The sequence below is a fragment of the Theropithecus gelada genome, chromosome 7a (assembly GCF_003255815.1).
Source record: "Theropithecus gelada isolate Dixy chromosome 7a, Tgel_1.0, whole genome shotgun sequence".
In the NCBI taxonomy this organism is placed as follows: domain Eukaryota; kingdom Metazoa; phylum Chordata; class Mammalia; order Primates; family Cercopithecidae; genus Theropithecus; species Theropithecus gelada.
The window spans coordinates 53,403,004-53,420,242 of NC_037674.1; the positions used below are offsets into that span (position 1 = coordinate 53,403,004).

Sequence of the window (17,239 nt, forward strand, 5' to 3'; positions counted from 1 at the left end):
CCCAGCTCTACTAAAAATACAAAGATTAACCAGGTGTGGAGGCATGCACCTGTAATCCCAGCTACGATGGTGGCTGAGACAGGAGAATTAATTCAACTCGGGAGGCAGAGGTTGTAGTGAGCCGAGAGGGACATTCCATCTCAAAAAAAAAAAAAAAAAAAAAAAAAAAAACCAGATTTCAATCCTCTTCCCTTGTGCCTAAGCACAACAACAAACAGTAAAATTCAGAATGGAACAGAAACAAGCCGAGGATTTTCAGTAATAGAATTGCTTTAAAATACGTATCTAGACATCAGGGAGAAAAGAAGATCAAGGGAAAAAAGCAAGTTCCCTCCTCTCCTCTTTAAATGAGACCAATTATTTCATTCAATCAACATATCACCCATTTATTTAGCCAAATGGTCTTCAATGTCACTGCATATCTTTTAGTAACATGTGCTATATTTTCTCAATATTTAAAATATTACATATTAAAATTATTAGTATATAACTATCATGTAAAGAAAAATAGGAAAAAAATAAAGTTTAATCCGATTATCTTTCTGTCATCAAATACTGAAAGATATGCTCCAGTTTTGAGTGAAGGTACAAGTGGGGGAATATAATGAAAACAAAAAACTGCCAACTACTCCCAGAGTGTATCATTTAGTTTAATGGTTCCTAGTACACTGATAATATTCAACTGCTTCCTAAAGTTCTTCATTTATTCCCAGGAAACAATAAAGCAGACTTTCATACTGCACATGCCATTTTATATGAATCTTGCTTACTTCATTCAGGATAGATAAAAGCCACATTGTATGAAAAAAAATACCCTAACAAATGGGAAATATCTAAACTTTCAATTGCTATAGATGACTCAGTGAGTGGGCAGTTGCAGAAACTCATAGCTGAGGCTAGAAAAAGCTAATGTTTTCATGAAGATCACTTTGAAATGCAGTTCTGGGTATACATTATTTGCTCCTGCATTATGATTTTGTTATACTTCCACTCTAAGCAATGATGAAATGTTGCATCCCATTGCAGAAGAAAAAGATGGAGTTTTTCTTATCATTATAGAAATAAGAAATCCTTTCAAAATTGGAGCCTTTTCTGGTTACTAGAACCATATTCCAGTATTTAAAATATTGCTACTCTGCCTCTATCATCTTGGCCTCCAATGACATTGTATTTGTCTCTCAAATACTGCTGATTGGGTATGGTGAAAGCAGTCATCTCTCTCCCAATACCAACAAGATTTTAAATTGTTTACTCTGAAGAAAAGCAGAGACATTTATTTTAAGTATGAAATATCTTTTAAAATAAGATAATAACATATTTTTAGAAATATATTTATCTACAGACAAGATTCAATGAATAAAATATTACAGGTAAGTAAAAATACAACCACAATAGGCAACCTTACTTTTTGATTGTACGGGCAAATAATTATTAAAGAGTTCTCATATTCCAGTAAAGAATTTAAATAATAAGAAATAGTACAAATCAAGTACAGTAATAACAGCTTCCACTGGTAGCATATTTATTTTGAAAGTTCTTCCATATATATTCAGCCTCTGAGTCCAATATTTATTGGATGTTCACATATCGAACCCTATACTAAGTCCTGGGGACATGAAGATGAATAAAACACATCCCTTTAGTTTCCATTCATCTCATTCGACAATCAAAATAATATTAAGAAAAAAGGGCAGGATTATCTCCATCTTACAGAACAAAATAAAGCCTAAGATGTTAAGGAATATTTTTCACATGACCACAAACTCAATTAAAAACAAAGCTTATTCAATTCTATTCTATTACATTCAGTTTATATCACTAACCTTTATGACCATGCCACATATTTATTACAATGCCACAAATTCATTTCAGAAACAGAATGACATTTTTTTTCATTTCCAGTTTTTAGGTTCAGAGGTACATGTACAAGTTGGTTACACGGGTAAACTGCATGTCACAGGGGTTTGGTGTACAGATTATTTTATCACCCAGGTAATGAGCATAGTACCTGGTAGTTAAAAACAGAACTTTAGAATATAGAATCAATTTTACTGACCATTCTAAGATATATCCAGTAGGCCTTTAGACAACTACAAATTTAACACTTGCGTGACATGAAGATCCATAAATACAGAAATATCTAATTTTACTGAGGCAAAGGTTTAACATCTTATGAGACAGCAAAGTGAGTGTTCAGGATCCATGGTGTAACTTGGCTTTGCAGTTTTCTTCTCATATAACTCTCCAGAATACCTGCAAAATGATATTTTACTGCATCTTCTGGGGGGAAATTCTATGTTCTAGGACTGTGCTAATACTAGCCACCTGTGGCTACTAAGCATCTGAAATGCAGCTAGTCTGAAGTGAAATGTGCTTTAAGTGGAAAATATACATTGGATTTGGAGGATAGAAAAAATAGAATGTAAAATATCTCAGTAATTCATTATATTGACGGCATGTTGCAATATACTATTTATACTAGAATAAAATATATCATTAAAATTAATTTCACCTGCTTCTTTGTACTTTTTAAATTGTGGCTACTAGAAAATTTGAAACTACATATGTGGTTTGCACTATTTCTATTGGACAGCACTGCTGTAAGATATACTCAAATATTTGAGACATATTCTTTGAGACTATAGAGAATCTGCTCTACTAATATATTCTATATGATTGCCAGTTCTCAATACACTGGAGAATGATCACAGGAGGAGGTAGGATTTATTAATGATAAAGTCTATGATACATTATCAGAAAAAAACAGCAGGTTATCAGATTATTAAAGGTACGTACGCTGCTTCAGTATGTATTCAACTTATCGAATGTGCTTAGCAACATGAAAAAAAGAAAAATGCCAATTCCTGCAATGAACATAAACCTGCTCTCTCCTCAGTCAGTCTCAGCTCCTGTATGCCTTTCACAGTGTGACCACTTTACTGCATTTATTATAACTGATAAACTATATCCCTATTATAAGTAGTATGAGATCAATTCGATTTTTTTTTTTTTTTTTTTTTTTTTTTTTTTTTTTGAGACGGAGTCTTACTCTGTCACCAGGCTGGAGTGCAGTGGCACAATCTCGGCTCACTGCAACCTCTGCCTCCCAGGTTCAAGCAATTCTCCTACCTCAGCCCCCTGGGTAGCTGGGACTACAGGTGCATGCCACCACTCCCAGCCAAGTTTTTGTATTTTAGTAGAGACGCAGTTTCACCATGTTGGCCAGGATGGTCTCAATCTCCTGACCTCGTGATCTGCCCCCCTCAACCTCCCAAAGTGCTGGGATTACAGGCGTGAGCCACCGCGCCCGGCCGAGGTCAATTAGATATTTTCACATGCATATATACACAAAAAGACTGAGGAGAAGGGCACTACGTTATTAGCACTAGTTATCTCTGGATGGTAGCATGACAGATTTTCTCCTTTTTATCTATTTTACGTTTTCCAACTTTTCAACAATAAAAATGAACTATATTTCTATCATAAAAGCTATTAATTTTTAAAAGACGTGTGGTATAATATGTAACATTCAACCCCACTCGAGATCTTCAGCCAAAAAGGACAGAGAAAATTAGAGGGAAATCGTTGCATATAGCAGGAGTCAGTCTCCTAGTAAGACAGCAAGCCCATAAAAATCCAGATGATGCAGGCCCATAGAAGATAAGAGAAGATCAGCATTCACGCCTTAATAAAGCCCTGCCATTGCATTTTACAAAAGAATACAAAACATATCCCTTCCTAGATGACAAGATTTTTTTGCTAGACATTTGGAATACAAAACTGACAACTACAAGTTGCATTTATAAGATTCAAATTTTATTTATATATATTTAACTTTAAAATATGTGAAATAAAATCTAAGTCAATAATTAAGGAATTCAGAAGCCTAACTCCCTACATTAGAAACCATTGTATCTATAAATTATTTCTATGCTGCTGATGGTGTGATTTACATATTCACTGATAATATCATTTCACAAGCTGCATTTGTATGGGCAGAAGTATATAAGAACCACTTAAATTTGCTGTTATACTGTACAGAATAAAATAGGTTTTTCATTTTTCTCATCACTCTTAGATTATAATACCTTCCTCACTGAATCTGGAAACGAACAAGCTCTTTTAACTTCAGAACCAATAGCTGAATTAAGACCCAGCAGTTTACTTGAAGTATTTAGTTTTGAGGTTTAGCAGTATGGATGCAGCCAGATTCCAAAAGGCAAATAATGAAAAACAGCCTAGCCTAGCCAGAGCAACCAGGTAAGAGAAAGAAATAAAGCGCATCCAAATTGGTAAAGTGGAAGTGAAACTGTCACTGTTCACTGATGATATAATCGTATACCTGGAAAACCCTAAAGACTCATCCAAAAAGCTCTTAGGTCTGATAAATGAATTCAGTAACGTTTCAGGATACAAAATCAATGTACACAAATCACTAGTACTGCTATACACCAACAGCGGCCAAGCTGAGAATCAAATCAAGAACTCAACCCCTTTTATAATAGCTGCAAAAAATAAAATAAAATACTTAGGAATATACCTAACCAAGGAGGTGAAAGTCCTCTATAAGGAAAACTATAAAACACTGCTGAAAGAAACCATAGATGACACAAACAAATGGAAACACATCCCATGCTTGTGGATGGGCAGAATCAATATTGTGAAAATGACCATAGTGCCAAATGCAATCAACAAATTAAATGCAATTCTCATCAAAATACCACCATCATTCTTCATAGAACTAGAAAAAAATGATCCTAAAATTCATATGGAACCAAAAAAGAGCTCAGATAGCCAAAGCAAGACTAAGCAAAAAGAACAAATCTGGAGGTGTCATATTACCCGACTTCAAACTATCCTATAGGGCTACAGTCATCAAAACAGCCTGGTACTGGTGTAAAAACAGGCACACAGACCAATTTAAACAGAATAGAGAATCGAGAAATAAAGCCAAATACTATAGCCAACTGATCTTCGACAAGGCAACCAAAAACACAAAGTGGAAAGAGGACACCCTATTCAACAAATGATGCTGGGATAATTAGCTAGCCACATGTAGAAGAATGAAACTGGATCCTCATTTCACCTTACACAAAAATCAACTCCAGATGAATCAAAGATGTACATCTAAGACCTGAAACGATAAAAATTCTAAAAGATAACATCGGAAAAACGCTTCTAGATACTGGCTTAGGCAAAGACTTCATGTCCAAGAACCCAAAAGCAAATGCAACAAAAACAAAGATAAATAGGTGGAACTTAAATAAACTAAAAAGTTTCTGCACAGCAAAATAAATAACCAGCAGAGTAAACAGACAACCCACAGAGTGGGAGAAAATCTTCACAAACTATGCATCCGACAAAAGACTAATATCCAGAATCTACACGGAACTGAAACAAATCAGCAAGAAAAAAAAACAAACAATCCCATCAAAAGTGGGCTAAGGACATGAATAGACAATTTTCAAAAGAAGATATACAAATGGCCACCAAACATATGAAAAAATGCTCAACATCACTAATCAGGGAAATGCAAATCAAAACCACAAAGGAATACCACCTTACTCCTCCAAGAATGGCCATAATCAAAAAATCAAAAAATATTAGATGTTGGCACAGATGTGGTGAAAGGGAAGACTTTTACACTGCTGGTGGGAATGAAAATTAGTACAACCACTATGGAAAACAGTATGGAGATTCCTTAAAGAACTAAAAGTAGATTTACCATTCGATCCAGCAATCCCACTCCTGAGTATCTACCCAGAGGAGAAGTTATCATATGAAAAAGACACTTGCATGTCCATGTTTATAGCAGCACAATTCACAATTGCAAAAAAAATATGGAACCAGCCCAAATGCCCATCAATCAAGTAGATAAAGAAAGTGTGAAATATATATATACACTAAAAATATATCTATACACACTAAAAATACACACACACACACACACACCCTGGAATATTACTCAGCCATAAAAAAGAACAAAATAATGGCATTTGCAGCAACCTGGATGGAATTGGAGACCATTATTCTAAATGAAGTAACTCAGGAATGGAAAACCTGAGAACTTACAAGTTTTCACTTCTAAGTGGGAGCTAAGTTATGAGGATGCATAGGCATAAGAATGATAAAATGGACTTTGGGGATACAGGGGGAAGGGTTGGAGGGGGTAAGGGGTACACATTGGGTACAGCATACACTGCTTGGTGATGCGTGCACCGAAATCTCAGAAATCACTACTGAAGAACTTATCTGTGTAACCAACAACTACCTGTCCCCTGAAAACCTATTGAAATAAAAATAAATAATTATTTTTTAAAAACACAGTCTAGGAATACTGCTGCAGAAACAGTTTTTCAAAATGAAGGAGAGAACTGGCATTAGGAAGATACTTTCTCCTGTTTCTCCAATGCCTTAACTCTTCTTTCACACAAACCTCCACAATTAAAAACCTACTTCATACCCATATAAAATCTACAAATATTGTAGCATGCCTAGAAAGAAGGCAGTTTTTCAGCATTTGAAATATTCAACTAATTATTCCAAAATATAATTAGTTGAAGCAGGATGTAGTGGCTCATGCTTGCAATCACAGCACTTTGGGAGGCTGAGGCGGGAGGATTACCTGAGCCCAGGAGTTTGCGATCATCCTGGGCAACACAGGGAAACTGTCTCCAAAAAATAATTTTAAAAATTAGCCGGATATGGTGGCATGCACCTGTGGTCCCAGTTACTCAGGAGGCTTAGGTGGGAGGATCGTTTGAGCCCGGGAGGTCAAGTCTTCAGTGAGCCATGATCATGCCACTGCACTCCAGCCTAAGTAATGGAGTGAGACCCCATCTCAAAAACAAACACAAAAATATTTGAGAGCGGTACCATGGCATCTTCCCTTGCAATAACAAAACTGAATCTACTTTGAAAATTAAGGGGGAACCCTAACTTTAAACAATAAAAGTGCTCCTGTCAATGTGGGTGAAAGTATAAATATACTGGAAAATTAAAATCTTTACTTTTTTTATTTTTTATTTTTATTTATTTTTATTTTTTTGAGATGGAGTCTCGCTCTGTCACCCAGGCTGGAGTGCAGTGGTGCGATCTCAGCTCACTGCAAGCTCCGCCTCCCAGGTTTACTCCGTTCTCCTGCCTCAGCCTCCCTAAAATCTTTATTTTTAAATGATGTAATATTTCTATCATCTTTTACATTATTTAGCACACACATGATACTATGCTTCAAGCATTATTTTAAGTACTTTTCAAATATGAGCTCATTAAAAACCCTCTGAGGTTGATGCTATCACTTCCCCCATTTTACAGATAAGAAAACAAAGGCACCAAGAAAGTGATTTTCCCAAGGCCACACAGCTAGTAAGTGGTAAAAATGAGATTCAACTCCAGGCAGTCTGGGCCCCAAATCCATGCTCTTAACTACAATGTTGCTTACTCTCAGAAAGTAATATGCTCATTAAAGCCCAGTGTTTGACTCATAGTTGAGTATTTAATAAAAATCTGCTCAACAGGGCCGGGCGCAGTGACTCACGCCTGTAATCTCAGCACTTTGGGAGGCCGAGGCAGGTGAATCACAAGGTCAGGAGATCGAGACCATCCTGGCTAACATGGTGAAACGCCATCTCTACTAAAAATACAAAAAATTAGCTGGGCATGGTGGCGGGCGCCTGTAGTCTCAGCTACTCGGAAGGCTGAGGCAGGAGAATGGCGTGAACTCGGAAGGCGGAGCTTGCAGTGAGCCGAGATCGAGATCGTGCGGCTGCACTCCAGCCTGGGTGACAGAGCGAGACTCAAAAAAAAAAAAAAAAAAAAAAAAAATCTGCTCAAGAAATAAAAGAAAAAGTGGAGATGGCGAAAAGCAGAAAACCCATTATTCACTGTCTCAACATACCATTATGAGTATACTGGTATACTTTCTGTCAGTGTTTTTTCTTGTTCACAGAGGGATTTGTTTTTCTTTAACACTCAGCATATGCAATTTTGAGAAAATAAAAAACCCTAAGATACTAGCCTCTTAGCATTTTTAGAATAACAGTTAAAAACTGAACACTTGTATATATGCATGACATATATTCTAATTTCATCTCACAACCCCATAAAGTAAGTACAAGTATTATCCTTAATTTACAAATGAGGAAACTGAAGCACGGTTAAGAAACTAACATAAAGTCGCATGGCCAGGAAGTGGCTGAGTTGGTAAATTCAAATCCAGGTAGTGTGACTTCTGAACTAGAATTCTTGACTATTCTTGGAAGGCAGGTTTATGAGTTACTTGAAAGACAGTAATCATGGTTTGTGTTTTTTTGTTTGTTTGTTTGTTTGTTTCTCCATGTTGATCAGGCTGATCTCAAACTTTCGACCTCAGGTGATCCGCCCGCCTTGGCCTCCCAAAGTGCTGGGATTACAGGTGTGAGCCACCACACCCATCTGTGATCATGTTTTCACAGAGTGGTATGATTTGTTTGGCTTGGCCTAAAATGAGGATGTTACCTTACAGATTTATTTTGCTTTGCACTAACTCTGACTTAAACAATGAAAATTTTTAATATCTTAAGCTTTCTTTAACAAGCTAAACAAACCTTCATGTCTTAAATTTTATAAGGGTCAAGTACCTTACTGAAATCTTTCATTCAACAAACATTTGAATATCCACTACTTGTTAGGAACTGTGCTAGTAAGATACAGTCTTTGCACTCAATGCATAGGCTCTTTCCACTCAGCATATAAATATGCTCAGATTTCTCACAACTAATAAATACAACACACTGGTCCTTAAACATGGATAATAGCTTTGTCAACCACTCGGAGGTAGGAATAAGAATGGAATCCTGCAATTATCTGCCCTCTATCCTACAAAGTAGGTACACCTGTTATTTTTCTTGTAGTTCCTAAAGAGTGACTGACACTTAAATAATTACTAGATAGGTGCTATTTGCCTGCCTCATGCCATACTACCACCTCTTATCAGCTGGCAATGAAAGTCTACCTATTTTTAATGCAAAGTGGTTGAAATTAAAATGTTTTACTAAAACATTGGCTTACCAGGCTACATGTTTTAACTATTTTTAAAATTCTAAAATTGTTATTTTGGGTTCGACTTTAATAACCAGATGACAAATGTGAATGTCTAAGACCACATGTGAAAGAAATAGTTAAAAAAAAAAAAAAAAGGGGCATATTCACAGAAGATGGTAAGGCCAATCCTGCTTGATTTACAACCCTGCTTGTAAATGGAAACATTTGATTGTATGCAGTCCCAAGTCAAATCCTATTGATTGTGAAAAGGTAGCAGATAGCCAAAAGTTAAACAGTCGAGGGCAGCAGAAACACTCCTTGCCAGTTCACTGAGTGGCTTAATTGACAGCCAATGACTACAGGCACAATTACCAACTCAAGACCTAATAATGGAAAGGAAGCAAGGACAGAAACAACCTCCGAAACCAAGGTTAACATATGGAGAAACTTCTACTGGTTGACAATTAGTAGTGTGTACATAAAGCCTTGACAAGTTTCTTGACTGACACATGCTTACATCAGCGTTTAAATATAGCTGGCGCATATTTGAGTTCATAGTTTCTTACGTCCACATTCTCTAATAAGCTTCACTAGTACTTCATACCTTTTTTTTTTTTTTTTAATAGAGACAGTCTTGCGATGTCACCCAGGTTAGAGAGCAATGGTGCGATCATGGCTTACTGCAGGCTTGAACTCCTGGACTCAAGTAAACCTCCTGCCTCAGCCACTTGAATAGCTAAAACAGGCATGGGCCAGCACACCCAGCTAATATTTTTTTACTTTTTGTAGAGATGTGGGATAGGGGTGGGTCTCACTATATTGCCCAGGCTGGTCTCAAATTCCTGGCCTCAAGTGATCCTCCTGCCTCATCCTCCAAAAGAGCTGGAATTACAGGCATGAGCCACCACACCCAGCCCCTAGTACTTTATATCTTTATCAGGTATGTGACCTTCTACTGCTATTCTCAAGTCTGTAATTTGCCTTATAAATTTATGGAGGGAGTGATGTTAACCCCAAACACAACTTGGTATCTTGCAAATAATAGATACTAACGTGTTTATTAATGATATGAAATCCACTCTATAACTACACTTCAGCCCTTATCAATATGCAGAACTGCTCCTCCTTATCTCTCTGACTGGAATGCCCCATGGGCCAGTCCTTAAATCTCTTCTCTTCTCTAGCTACCCTCACTCCTCAGGTGATCTAATCTACACTGACAAGTTCCAAATGTAACCTGGACCATTCTTCTCTGAAATCTAGATTCCCATGTTCAACTGCTGACTTAATATCTCTATTACTTAGCATGTCTATTAGACATCTCAAAAACTTAACCAGTTTAGAACAGAACTCCTACACTCTCCCCAGAAACCTGCTCTGCACCGTCCTTAAGTCTTCCTCATTTCCATTAATGACAACTCTATCTTCCAGTTGCTCAAATCAAAAACCTTGGAGTGATCCATTACTCTTTTCTTTTCCCATTCTACATCCAATCCATCAGCAAATCTATTTGTAACAAAACATAATTCAGTTAGAGTGACAATCAGTATATTTATATTTTTATACACAGAAATACAGATTCTAATATAATAATACGTGGATACATGGATTAGTATACATACATGCATTTCCTAGTTCTTTCCACTGAGAAAGTCTAGGAGCAATGACACTCCACAGCAATGAGCACACTTAGCATCCAGATCCTGGCTTCAAAATACCATCCTCCACTGAAAGGAACCAAGGTTCCTTAGAGAAATAATTGATTCTAGTGCTAGGGCCAGAAAAAAACCAAGATGAACCCGAAGCATGTGGTAATGTCAGAGAGTAAAGAAGTGTGCATGTACATACATATAAAAAAAAATAGAAATATGCCAAAAGGACACAGAAGTAGACCTAAAAGAGATCCCAAGGCCCAAAACTGGAATAATTTGAGCAACAAAATAATGATAGCTTTTAATTCTAACACTAAGAATTAAATAAATATCTATGAATTTGAACTGAGATAAATGATTAGATAGAAGAGAAGGGACAAACCTTCCTTATAGAAGAATTCCAGTTAATAAATGTAGAAAGAATGAGGAAAAAAAAAAAAAGTAGCTTCAGAACCCATAGCAATAATTGCTGCAGGCAAGATCCACTAATGAATGCTGAAATTAGTGGGCAGAAACAGGATACTGGCAAAGCCTCAAAGTAGCTCTCTCAAAATATTTACCAATTACTGTGGTGGTTTTAATATATGTCCACAAATTCTTTACTACTTCTCCCTCCAGGAAGTAGAGTTTGATTCCCATCCCTTTAAGTGTGGGCTAAACTTAGTAACCTGTTTCTAATGCACAGAGTATGGGAAACGAAAAATGGTAACTTTACAGTGGACAAATCTGGCAGAAACCACCTTAACAGAGTGATCACAAGTGATAAATTATTTGATATCATGTACCTCCCGTATGAAATAATAAGGGCACTTCACCTCTATGGTACTCTCCTCCAAAATCCATAACCCCAATCTAATCATGAGAAAACATCAGACAAACCTAAACTGAAGAACATTCTACAAAATACCTGTGTCAAGGTTATAAAAGATAAGAAAAGACCAAGAAACCGCCACACATTGGAAGAGACAGGACAACTAAAGCAATGTAGTATCATGGTTTGGATAACAGAATGCAAAAATAATATTAGAAAAACTGGTAAAATATAAAAGAAGTTTGAAGCTTGGTTGAAGCATCGTACCAATACTAATTTCTTAGCTTGATAAATGTACCATGGTTATGTAGGATGTCAACATTAGAGGAACCCAGGTGAAGAGTACATAGCAGCAATTTTTCTGTTTGTTTTTTGAGACAGGGTCTTATTCCGTTGCCCAGACTGGGGTGCAGGGGTGCGATCATGGCTCACTACAGCCTCTACCATCCAGGCTCAAGTGATCCTCCGACTTCAGCTTCCTAAGTAGCTGGGCCCCCAGGCACATGCTACCACGCCCAGCTAATTTATTATTGTTTTTAGAGATGAGGCCTCCCTGTGTTGCCTAGGCTGGTCTTAAACTCCTGGGCTCAGACAATCTTCCCACTTCAGCCTCCCATAGTGCTGGGAGTACAGGAATAAGCTACCACACCTGGCCTGCATTATCTTTCTTTCTTTCTTCTTCTTTTTGAGACAGGGTCTTGCTCTATCACCGAGGCTGGAGTGCAGTGGCACAATCACAGTTCACTGCAGATTCAACCTTCCAGGCTCAAGTGATCCTCCCACCTCAGCCTCCTAAGTAGGTGAGACTACAGGTGTGCACCACCATGCCCAGCTAATTTTTTGTATTTTTTTTTCTAAGAGACAGGATTTCACCACGTTGCCCAGGCTGATATTAATGTCCTGACCTCAACCCACCTTGGCCTCCCAAAGTGCTGGGATTACAGGTGTAAGCCATTATGCCAGGCCCAATTACTATATTTTCTATCTTATCCTCTGACTTGAAATGAACATGGTTTGGACAAGAAAGAATGAAACGAACATGGTTTGGACAAGAAAGAATGAAACGAACATGGTTCAGACAAGAAAGAAATGAACATGGTTTGGACAAGAAAGAATGGGCTTTGAATCCTGGTTCCATCACCTGACAGGGTATGTCTGGATATGTTATTTAACCTTTCTAATCCTCAGTTTCTTCATCTGAAGGAGAAAAAAGGAAATAATATAAGGTAAATAACAACATTGTTGAGTTAGCGTTAGGATCAGAATTAGGTATTAAAGTGTCTAGCACATAGGAGGTACTCCATAAATAGAAGCTAGTATTTGCTCTTCATTTGCTCTTCAGCTTCACACTGACTTCTAGCATTTCATGCTCCTCATTTTCTCCCAACTGGATCACCTCCTTACAGGCTTCCAGCTCATGATCCAGAAGGACTCCATAGTTCTTCAGCAGAGTTGCAATACTCAATATCATTAATTCCCTCAACCAACTGTCCTTCAGATATCTCTACCAAACAGATATCTACAAAGCAGTGGATAACAGCCTAGGCAGGATTTAAACCGGAGCTGTTCATCTTACAAACAAGGAGAGTAACAGTAACAATACGTATTAACTCATAAGGTTCTTGTGAGTATTAAATAGTTTCTTCAGATAGTCTGATCACTCATTGCTGGAAAAAAATCAACCATGCAAATTGGTGGTACTGCTACAAATATGAGGTCTACAATCTGAAATAAACAGGCCCTCAATGCTTAACTAACAATCTTTCTTCAGTTTCCTAGTCATGTGTCTGTCTGTCTACCTCTCTCTCCCTTACCTCCACCCCTATCCCCTCTAGCTATTCCTTGGAAGCTGTTTACAAAGAGTATGTATAAACTACAGACTGTCTTTTTTTTTCCATTCCTTTCACAGGGATGGATTAATTTTACCTGGCTTTTTTTTTTGTGTGTGTCTTTCCTAAGAGATAGGGTCTCGTTATGTTGCCCAGGCTGGCCTTCAACTTCTGGGTTCAAGCAATCCTTCTGCCTCTGCCTACTGAGTAGGTGGGACTACAGGCACATGCCGCAGCACTTGGCCGCACATATTGTTTTAAAACCCCTATTCTATCACGTTCCCTTCACTCTTAGCAGATGATTAAAAATTATACAAGACATGTCATCAACTCTTCCTTCCTGCCCTGTCAGTTACAAACTTATTTACACTGCCATCCATCTCCTTCCTTTCTGCTCACTGGAAAAGTGAGACTACCTTCTATTTAAGGCCAACTTCTCTACCTACGCCCTGGATCCCATTCCCTATTACCTCCAAATCCTTGCCTCCATCCACCAGCCAGTTTCCCACGCCCATCAAACACACACATATACACTCTTCTTCAGTTTCTCCTCTCCACTGGCTCTTTCCAGGCTCATATTAAGCATGTCCAAGATTCCATTTGTAAAAAAGGCAAACTTCTCTAAATCCCAAGCATCTCCCCCTACTTACAGACTCAGTCAGAGTCCTTTGTTGAAAACATTGTATCCCTCTCAATTAGCTACACTTACAGTTGTTATTCACTTTTCAACACCCACCCCCATGCATTACAATGTAGCTAAGTGCTCTAGCTGAAGTTACAAAAGACATCCTAATCATCAAGTCTCAGAGACTTTATTCAGTCTTTATCTTACTTTTCCTTTTGGAGGCAGGATACAGTGTTGACCACCCCTAGTCCTTGAAATAATATTCTCCCTCAGCTTTCATGACAAATCTCTATGTCCTTTTTTCATCTTTGGTCTGTCTGGCACAGATGGTTGGCTTCTCTTCCGCTGCTTGCCCAATCTACTCAGCAGATCACAACAGAAATGTAGGAATCATCCAAAATCTTCAGTCTTGCTCAATTCTATAATCTAAATATATTTTTCCTGTCCCGTTAATAATACTTCCTAAATCTCTCATAGAGCCACTCCCTCTTCTACACTCTTCATCATTTCTCGCCAGGAATAGCTTCCTAACTGGTCCTTGCTTCCAGTTTTGTTTCTTATTCAATATTCACTTTACTGTCAAAATGACGAGTCTAAAATACAAATCTGATTCTACCACAGCATAGCTTAATTTTTTCCCCACTAAATCCCCACAAACTTCAGAATTAAGTTAAAGTTCCTTAACTTGGTTCACAAGACAATCATTGATTTGGCTTATTACTTCATCCACCCCTGTTCTAAAGCTGTGTTATTGCTGTCCACTCACCTGCAGTCATTGAGTATGTGACTGTAGTTGTCCAAATTGAGATGTGCTATAAGTGTAAATTACATACCAGATTCTGAAGACAGTAGAAAATTATGCACGGGATTCTGAGGACAGTATGAAAATGGAAAAGTCATATTTCAATATTACTTTTTATACTGAATGCATGTTGAAATGATATTTTGGATATACTGAGTTTATATTATTAAAATTAATTTCACTTTTTACTTTTCAAAATGTGGTTACTAAAAAATTTTAAGTTGTATATGTGACTTATATTTGTGGCTTGTATTTAACTTCTATAGGACAGCACTGGTATAAGATGTACTTTCCCTCTTTCTGGACCTAGTTAACTTTTACCTATTATTGAAGATTAGCCCAGGTAACACTCTAAGATGCATTCTAGACACCCTCCCCCCATCCCCCCAAGTCTGAGTCAGCTACCCTTCCTCTGTGCTTCCATCCATAGGAATGTGTGCACAGCCCTGTCATACTATAATTATTGGTTATCACCTATCTTTTCCTCCTCAACTGTAACCTCCTTGCAAAAAGGAATATCATACTCTATAATACTGAGGTACTACCTACCACCATGCCTGGCACTTAAAATGTACTCAAACATTTGTCAAACAAATGTAAACTATCTATTCCTGGCCTAAAGGTTACTAGAATTTACAATTCACGAAGGAAAACAAATCAGCCTTGAGGGAACCTAGACTGTACCAGGAGTTTCAGTAATGAAATGACTGGGAAGGAAAGTGGGGTGGGGGGTGCGGGGGGTGGGGAAGATTGTAGGAATCACAGTAAAGAGATGAGCAAATGACAGAACAATGCTCATCATACACATCTGCCTCTTACAGTGAAAACAGCGATTTGCAACACTGATATGGAGCCTTGTACTCACACTTGCCATGCCAGGGGCCACAGTTTGGTTCCTAAATTACTTAAACAACCCATCCAACAAAAGGGTATGATTTGGCAGGTATCAACACAAATGGCTAGGGCCCAGCACCTGTTCCACTTAAACAGCACATCAGCACAGTTAAAAAGAACAACAAATCTCTCTCATGAAGCAAATGCTACTCTCATGATGCTTCACCACGGAACAATTTAGAAGAGTTATTACATGAAATGTGCCAAAGCATGAATTTATTGCTGATGCTTATTTGGCAAATATGGTTGGCACTGTTAGATGTTGAAAAACATGTATGCAAATAAGCAAATAAAAGTTTTTAAGCTCTCAGGCTTAAATATTTACATTACCATAAATGTACAAAGATAAATGTTTATATGAGTACACGTATAATGCATTCCAGGAACACATTTTTTAACGTGATTGTCGGGAAACAGTTATGAAGTTGCATTATTTCTTAATGGGCCTTCAGGGTAGACTCTTAAAAATGAATTTTGAACGTTAACAGGCTACAAACATTATTGTGAAAGTTTCTGTGTACTATCAACTGGATAAAACGAATAGTTGAGGTATCATAATAGTTCAAAGTGATCTTATATTTTTCTTTCACCAAAACACTTCTCTTCCAACCCTAGAATACAGCCACACATATATTTTAGCCCCTAAGTTGGGGCGGGAGTAGGGGGTAGTGAGGGAAGAGAAGGAACACACATTAAAAAGCCTTAAAAAAATAATTTGACATTTTTCCCACATAATACAGTCATGTTAGAGAATCCAAAACAAAGACATAATAAAATATTCCCCCTTTCCTCCCTGACAGCAATGAAAAGGGGATGTTTGTTTTTTCACATAGTTTGTGAGTTGGTCATATCCAAAATTCACTAGCAGTGCTATGAATTCTACTTCCATTGTTCATCTCTGGGCTGAGGCTATAACCCTCAACTTTGAAGCCAAGAAAATGTACCATATCTGCCATTATAGTTTACTAAACAAGTCACCAAAGAGAAGTCCCAGGCAAGTCAGAAAGTAATTAGGGTAGCCAGTGAATTGAGTTATCTAGAAATGCTCTGAGATTACGGGAGAAGCCATCATGAAGTGAGTTATCCAAGATTGCTCACGGAAAGTTTTACCCCTGTGGATAATTCACGTTTTTCACTTCCATACTGCAGAGAGCAGTATGGGTTCTCTGACTACACACATCACTACATCACTTCATTTATCGGGAAAAGACGACGCTGTGGCTGAACAAAAATCAGTAGGTAGGCCCCAAAACAGAATCCTCAAGGCAATTCCAGTTCAGGTGAAAAGCTGTTCTCGTACATCATCCAATGACCTAAAAATAGTCTTTTATGTAAGTCTCTAAGTATTTAATTCAACGTATGATCTTACCACACTCAATAGAGGCAGAAAAAAAAAAATGAATTAGGTTTTCTATAGCAAGGCCAATAAAGATGAAATCATAGTTTTCCTCTAGCTCATCACTACCCCCTCAACGCCAGCCTTCCAATAACTCCATTCCACAGCTCTCAAATTCCTGAACTTGGATCTTTAAAAAACAACGAATTGCAAAAAGTAACATTTAACAGGCCAGAGGCAGGCGGGGTAGGAGGGTCGCTCCCGGTGCT

The 17,239-nt window shown here is 37.6% G+C and overlaps 1 protein-coding gene across 1 annotated transcript in view; it reads right to left on the reverse strand.

Moving 5' to 3' along the window:
- The window catches only part of PEAK1 (pseudopodium enriched atypical kinase 1), a 301,809-nt gene that overhangs the window by 283,670 nt on the left and 900 nt on the right, over positions 1-17,239 (reverse strand). The window lies entirely within an intron of this gene.